The following is an 8,223-nucleotide window of genomic DNA, read 5'->3' on the forward strand; positions in this document are numbered from 1 at the left end:
ATTTGACCATCAAGTTAGGTCACCTTTTTTGTAATGGGTAAAACTAGGATTATGTGTCTTTTCTAGTCAGTTGCCCAAGTAGCTGTCCTCTGAACTTCCTGGCATAGATGAATGAGTCCTCTAAATATTTAAATTGGTATTCTACCAATTCCTGGAACTTCGTTTCTGGCTAACATTTTCTTTCAGTGCAGCTTGAATTTCTTCCTTTAGTAGCATCGGTTCTTATTCTTAACCTATCTCCCAAAATGATGGAATTTTGATAGTTCTTTTTGGTACAGTGACTCTGTGTATTATTTCCATCTTCTTTGATGCTTACTGTGATAGGTAGGTTTATTGTGCCCACCTGGCCAACAGGAATACATGGGATTGATAAGGTTACAGTTTGGAGGACAATGAGATAAATAACTTGGCAATCTCCACCCCTCTGGCTCACTCAAAGGTAATCAGAACAGTGTATGGCTGCTTAAACTAGTTCTCTGCCTCAACCTGTGAGCTACACTACCTGTGGGACAGCCAACCTGTGGATCCTGTTACTAGAGCTTGAGGTTCCTCAGACCTCTTTCGTCATGCCTCCTGGTGTACACATTGCTTGAGCTTGAGGGTGTCAGATACGTCTTCTTGCATTGCTTGAGTTTGATATCCCCTTCAGGCCTGCTTCACTAAGGTCCAGAGCTGCTGACTGTTGATGACTCACCCTGCTGTTTGCTGCCTGTGGCTGGATTGTCTGCATTACCCAAAGCAAGACTCAGCTGTCTGCTTCCTTGACATTTGACCCAGCAACCCTTTTGAATTCAGTATATTACCTATGCCATGGAAGTGAGTTGAACTGAGCCCACTGTATGACTGTGTGGGCTAATTAGCTGTTATATTCCTTTGTGTTGAATAGATAAATAGATGATAGATAGATAGATAGATAGATAGATAGATAGATAGATATAGATATATATCTTAAGTGTCCTGGTTTTGTTTCTCTAGAGAGCCCTGTCTAACACGCGTCTTACATTATTCAATATTTTGCCAATTGAATCTTTCAATATTACAAATTGAAGTATGAATATTTTACTTGGTTTAAGTTTAATATATGTATACTGAGCATGTTATTCCCATTTGGATTCCAATTATATGTCTTTTATTACATTTTATTATAATATTTGTCTGTCTTCGGGAGCTACTCTGAAATTTTCTGTTCAGCTACCTGACTTCATTTTTTCTATTTGCTGTATGATTTGCAATAAGTTTCAAAGTCTTTGCTGACATCCAATTTTGATCTTTTTGCTTTCCTGTCTTTTTAGTGGCCTTGTCTTTCTTCAAGAATTGTGTTCTTGAAGTCCTCCCACAGCTCATTGGGTCTACTCACATGAGTGTTCAATCCAACAAATGTGTTCTCGAGAAGCTCTGGGAATTCAGGTGGATTAGACTCAAGGTCATATTTTGGCTCCCATTGACTTGTTTTCATTTTCTTCTGCTTCAACTGAACTTACATATGAGTGACAGCTGGTCTCTTCCATGGTTAGCTCCTGGCCTGGTTTTATCTGTTGATATTGAGCATCTCCAGCATCTCTTTCCACAGATGTAGTCAATTTATGTATTCCACTTGTAGAAGTCCACACGTAGAGTTGCCTTTTGTGTTGTCAAAAAATGTATTTGCTATGAATAAGGCCTTGCTCTTGAAAAATTCTATCATGTGTTCTTTAGTTTCATTTCAATCACCAAGTCCATATTTTCCAATCACTATCCCTTCCTCTTTGCTTCAAACTTTTGCATTCCAATTGTCAATAATTATCAATGCATCTTGAATGCATGCTTGATCAATTTCTGGCTGCTGTCATTGTTAGAATTCTTCAATTTCTTCATCACCAGCTGTTGTGGTTGGTGCATAAACTTGAATACTGGTTGTATTGATTGGAATTTCTTCAAGGTTCGTAGATACAATTCCATCACAGACAACATTGTACTGCACAATTGCTTTGCAATGTCCTTTTCACAAAGAGTGAAATGTCATTCCTCTTGATTGTGTCATTCCTAGCAGAGTAAATTATATGACTTGCCAATTCAAAATGGCCAATTCCAGTCCATTTTAGCTCATTAATTCTTAGTATACCATTTTAATGCATTCCATTTTATTTTTGATGACCTCCAATTTTCCCAGATTCATTCTTCTCACATTCCAAGTTCTGATCATAAGCAGATCATAAGCAACTGTTTCTCCCTATCTGGAGCTGGGTCCATCAGCAAATGAAGATCCGAAGAATCCACGCCCACAGCACTACCTCTCACATCACCACAGTCAACTCCATTCTGAGAAGCCAGCTCCTTCTCAGTCACACTTTGAGTGCCCACAGACCCAAGGAATCTAGGCTCTGGCACTTTTTCAGACAATACTCGGTTTCCATTCCTTAGGTCTTCAGGATCTCACATTGTTTCCAAGCTATCCATAACGTTTTCAGAGGCTCCTTGCTCTGAAGTGGGGGAACCAAGTCATTTTTCAATGTCTGTTTTGGGTCTGAAAGCTCAGCTGAAACCTACTCACTTTCAGTGACCTACTGGCATTTGAAATATCAGTGACATATGTTCCAGCATTACAGAAACACACAAGCCACTACCATGTGACAAAGTGACAGACTAATGGCTGGTTGCTTTCTTAGGTAGCAGCAAATTAATCTGGATGAAAGAACTTAATCTGGACTTGTGAATCATGTGTGGTTGTGATATGATCAGCCAGTCAGTGAATGACCAATATGAGACGCTACAGAGGCTCAATATGTATGATACAGACAAGCCAGATAGTATCACTGGGCCATCATAGAGATATCACAGTGACCTCTCTGTGAAAGCAGTTTTATAATGTTCTTGGTAACTTATATGTATGACAACTATCAAATGGTACCTTACTCCAATGTACTTTGCTTTATGGCGCTTTTCAGGTGTTGCATTTTTCACAGATTGAAAGTTGTGGCAACCTTGCCTCTGTCCAGGAATTCTATGGGCACCGTTTTTGGAAAGTATATTCTCACACTGTATCTCTGTGTCACATTTTGGACCTTCTTACAATATTTCAAAAATTTTCATATTGGTATTGCATACAGGTGGACAACAGTCTAGTTTAAAATAACTTTATATGCAGTGGGAAACCAGAGAATGCATGTGACTCACTTTATTGTGCAATATTGACTTGATTGCAGTAGTCTGGAATTGAAGCCACCTATCTCTTGGGCCTTTCTGAGGCCTGCTGTAATCAAAATCAGGTCAATTCCAGGACATTGCAGGTATGTAATTTTATTTTATGTTCAGCATAAACAGTTCAGCATAAAAAGTCTATAAACCACACACAGGATATACTTCATCTTAGGAATAATACATATATTTATATTGCTCTTTCAGTTCTCTATGAAATATGCTAAAAGTTGATGTCAGTCATAAAATTTAAAAGAGAAAGACTCCTCTGTGCATTGTACCCATTTCTTGGGTTTTCATATGTGGAAAGAAATGTAAGTCAAACTAAAGAATGTTTTAAATGTGCATTGTAGTTAAAATATTTGAAGAAGAATGCTGATGTCATCTTGCAGGAAATAGTTCATTGGCAATTTATCTTAATCTGTATCTTGTTTATCTGCCCTCATTTAAATATAATTTTTATTATTGATTGCATTTCAAATTAAGATAGTTTTGTTAATTCTATTTTTATATCACTTAATATTACCTGTTGAATTCATTCTTACCAACTGGGGAAACATCAGCTGTGGAATATGTGGATAAACTACTGACCAAAATGAAGCTTTTAGATTATCACTGAATCTAGCCATCTTTTCGTTTACTGCAAAACTTTACTTTTTTCACCCCCTAGCCCACAAAATAGAAAAATACTTTAATAGATATTGATGTTTATACAGCATCTTCCATCCTTATAAAAGCATGTGGATGTATTTTATCTTTATCTAGATGGATTGAATTCATCTTTTTTGAGTTCTCAAGCAAGGCTCTTTCAAAACTGTAAGATTTCCTCAGACTTCTAATAATAACCCTTATTATTTATGAAATCATAAGCCTCAGACACCAGGAGAACTCATATTGACCCAGTTATTGCCTCTAGATAGAAATAGTAGTTTTACAATGATGCACTAAAAAGAAAAAAAGGGTCATCCAAGAAGGCCTACCACAGTTTACCTAACAGATTAGTAAAACAAAAATGGGTTTGATTACTTGGTTTTGACCATGTCTACAGAAGAAGAAAGACTCTAATTCACTGTGGGTAGGAGTATAAATTCATCCTTACAAGAAAGGAAATAATGAAAGAAATGAATATATATTGTTTGCATTCTATTGTTAGCAAAAGCAAAATACAGAAGCAATGGGTTAGAAGGTTAATAAACTAGAGTACGTCCAACCAAGGAAATACTGTGCCATCATTGAACTAAAAAGGGAGGATTCTGCTTGTTTTCCTGGAAGGATATTTATGATGTAAATAAATAGACGAAAGAGTGTAAATGTGAGAGGCAAAAGAGTCATGGGGAAATCTATTCTTTCAATTGTGTTTTTCCATGAACATTTTGAAGCCCTCTTGTAACTGTGATTTTATTACTGTATACTAACATCTTAATAACAAACATTGGGTGGTAATGTTTCGTACCATTTTAGTTTTATGTAATGTACTTTTAAATTATTAATGTCTTTAATTATCCTGGATTATTAAAATAATTTTTATATCTAAATGAAAAGCCCGGATGTTTCTTAGGAAGTCCTGATAACTATGTTATTTTACCTGAAGCATGATCATTTTATGTAAAACTGAAGATTTCCTGAAGATTGTTCAAGACATTCCAATTGTTTTACATATAGTGCAGACTTATTGTCAGTGAAGGCAAAAAATACCTTGGTTTGATCCGAGTCTTTGTTATTGAAACATTTACAAGTATGGTGAATAAACGTAAGAGCAGAGATAAGTTCCTGTATTATTTGGTTCATCCAGTCTTTTTCTCATACATATAGCAACATAACATACTGTAACAATAGAGATAAAAGACAAAACACGAAAAGACCCAGTCAGGATATACAACATATGGCTACATTGTGATCCCAAGGAAAGAGTGGAAAGAAAAACTGCAATAATGCACAGCATTATTTAAAAATTAAAATAACTTTCATTACCTGAGTCCCAAGTATTCAGGAAGGCAGGGATCTTCAAACTGTTTAAACAGGGGGCAAGTTCACTGTCCTTCAGACCCATTGGAGCACCAGACAATAGTTTAAAAAACAAAGCAAAACCTATGAACAAATCCCTATGCATACTGCACATATCTTATTTTGAAGTAAAAAAAAAAACAAAAGCAGAAAAACACCCAGCGGACCTGATAGATGTCCTCGGTGGGCCGCATGTGGCCCACGGGCCATATTTTGAGGACCCCTGTGCTAGAGGAAAGTAACAACTTTAAATAGAGTTTTATGAAGTATAACACTGACACAAATAGATGTTCACTATCCTGGTGTTTGTAGAAGACCCCTAATGGGATCTATGCAGATGGTTGAAATATGAGTGAGAATATGCTATTAAAGTGCAAATGTGAGGGATGCAAGGCAAGTGCAGTGCTCTGTCATGAACAATTGAAAACTGCCTGTTACTCTGTTGTGATTGTCGAAATATTTCCTAAGCATCAACTCACGAGAATACATGTAGCAAGCAATTAGGACAGAAACCAGCTCTACATATCCAATGTGGATGTCCTTGGATGCATGTCATCTCTGCTAATGATAACGGTAAAGGAATTCGTCTGGGGAAAGAAGTGGTGAAATATTGTTATTTGCAGATGATATGATTTGACATATGGAAAACCCCAAAAACTCCACAAGAGGAGTGCTAGAAGTGATAGAGGAATATGGCAGAGTGACAGGATACAAGATCAACAAACAAATCAACAAATCGGACAGCTACATACATCGGACGAGGCCACAGTAGAGGATATCAAAAGGTAGTACCCTTCTCAATAGCCAAGCACAAATTGAAATACCTAAGGATATACACAAACCCTACCCCCCCACCCCCCAAAAAAAGATTTGTACGGGGTAAACTACAGACTACTATTACAAGAAACCAAGAATGACCTCTGCACATAGGATGATCCCAGACTTGTGGTCAGAAGACTTAATATAGCAACGATGTGAGTCCTGCTCAAGGCACTATATAAGTTTGAGACTATCCCAATATAAAAACCAGCATCTTTCTTCAAAGAATTTGAAAAACTGACTACCAGCTTCATAGAGAGAGGGAAGAAGCCCAGATTTAGCAGAGAACTCCTCAAAGAAGGACAAAGTTGGAGGGTTTGCTTTACTTGACTTTAGCACCTATTGTACAACCACAGTGGTCAAAGCAGTGTGGTACTGGTGTAATGACAGAAATTCAGATCCATGGAAAAGATCTGAAAAACAGAAATGAAATCATCAGCATAAAGACAGCATACAGACTGTTCTTTGATAAGGGCGAAAAGTATTAAATGGGCAGTGGATGCCCACGCCAACAAGTGGTGCTGGAAAAAATGGGTAGCTACGTGCAGAAAAATGGAGCAAGACTCTTACCTCACTCCATGCACAAGAATAAACTCAAGGTGGATCACAGATATCAAGTAAAACCCGAAACTATTAGGGCCATTAATGAGGAAATTGCGACAAATCTAAGAACTTTGGCGCAGTGTGAGATATTAACTGTGTTTTGGGGAAGGAAGACTCAAGAGAAGAAAACCCAACACAACTTCAGTTTTAAACTCAAGAAAAGGCAATATGTTTTACCCCTGATCATAGAGACGTCCGTTGACTTGATTTTAAGGCAATGGAGGCTGGAGGTTTTGATGATAAGGTCTTATGTTCTTGGACACCAGAGGAATCAGAGAAGAGGGTTTATAAATGAGGCAGTAGGGTTAGAAAGATGCAAGAGGTCCTGGCAACAAAGATTTATTAGCGGCTCACTGGGTTCAGCCACTATGCGCTGGAATATTGAGGGGGCGGGGGATGGGGAGCATGCCTTCAGAAGAGCAATGAGTGAGATAAATTGGGGGTGATGTGGGAGCAACTGCAGGGAAAATCTGTTCTTAGAAAGGAGCCGCCAACGTGGATACTCCCGAGCGATCACTCTCCCCTGCTCTGTCCAGGTGGCTAGGGGAGCACAGGGCCCAGTGCCCGGTGATGGACAATCCTTTGCCACAAGGTCGGACATCAAGCCGGGCCTTGAGTCTGCACCTGCATATTCCTACAGCTTCTCAGAGTCCTGTGGACAATGACTGAGGAGACAAACCATGCAGGGAACAGGTAAAACAACAACAACAACAACAAAGAAAGGAGCCTCCGTTTTTCAGGGATCTTCAAATCTGAGTATCACAGGCTATCAGAAAACAAGAGCCTTATTTTATGTATTTCTTATCTGCCTCAGAGCCAGATAAGGATAGGTTGGCTCCGTTTTGAATGAATGAGTTAGTGGGTGTGTTAGTCCAGGTTGACTAGACAAACAAATCCAGAGACACTCATATATGTGTAAAAGAGCTTTATATCAAAGGGAAATTGTATATTGAGAAAAAAAATCTCAGCTCAGTGCAGACCAAGTCCCTAAATCTGATATTACCCCATATTTCCAATACTAGTCCAAAAATTCCTCTTCAGGCTCATGTTGCCACTCGCAATGATGCCAAATGCAAGAAGGTCACAGGCCCGTGGATGTGAAGTCTCGTAGATCCAGTGGTGATGGAGGCATCCCCAGGGCTCTGGCTGCCATCAGTGTGGCTCCATGTGGTTTGTCAACAGGAAAGTGAAGCAGAGAGAGAGTGTGACTCACTTCTTCTGATGGCAGAATTGAGAGAAGTTGTTCCCAGAATCCTCCTGAGAAGGCCACATCCACAAGGAGGTATCAATCAGGCTGGGACCTGATTGACAGGTTAGACTCCATCCTTATACTTATCCATCAAGTTAACAAGAAATTATGCATCCATCACAATGGATGACTATGAAGACTATGGCGGGGCCCAGATGGTGCGGTGGTTAAGCACTGGGTCATAATCAAAACTTCAGTAGTTGGGATCAGTAGTGGGACAAGCTGGTTCTCACCGGTTCACAGAACTAAGACCTAATTTTTTGTTGAGTTCGGTGAATCAGTTGTTGAAATGCCATGTGTAATTAGGGTTCTCTCTAAGATGGGCAGCTGTAAATCTCAAGCTGACTTACAGTCCTTACGCTTTTAAAAAAGGT

General features: G+C 38.8%; 1 non-coding gene across 1 annotated transcript; it reads left to right on the plus strand.

Annotated features, from left to right (window-relative positions):
* Positions 1-7,090: 7,090 nt before the first annotated feature.
* LOC142452094 (small nucleolar RNA SNORA73 family) lies at positions 7,091-7,295 on the plus strand. Its single transcript, XR_012785150.1, has one exon. It is a non-coding gene; the product is annotated as a small nucleolar RNA SNORA73 family (small nucleolar RNA).
* Positions 7,296-8,223: the final 928 nt, after the last annotated feature.

The sequence above is a fragment of the Tenrec ecaudatus genome, chromosome 6, assembly GCF_050624435.1.
Source record: "Tenrec ecaudatus isolate mTenEca1 chromosome 6, mTenEca1.hap1, whole genome shotgun sequence".
Lineage (NCBI taxonomy): Eukaryota > Metazoa > Chordata > Mammalia > Afrosoricida > Tenrecidae > Tenrec > Tenrec ecaudatus.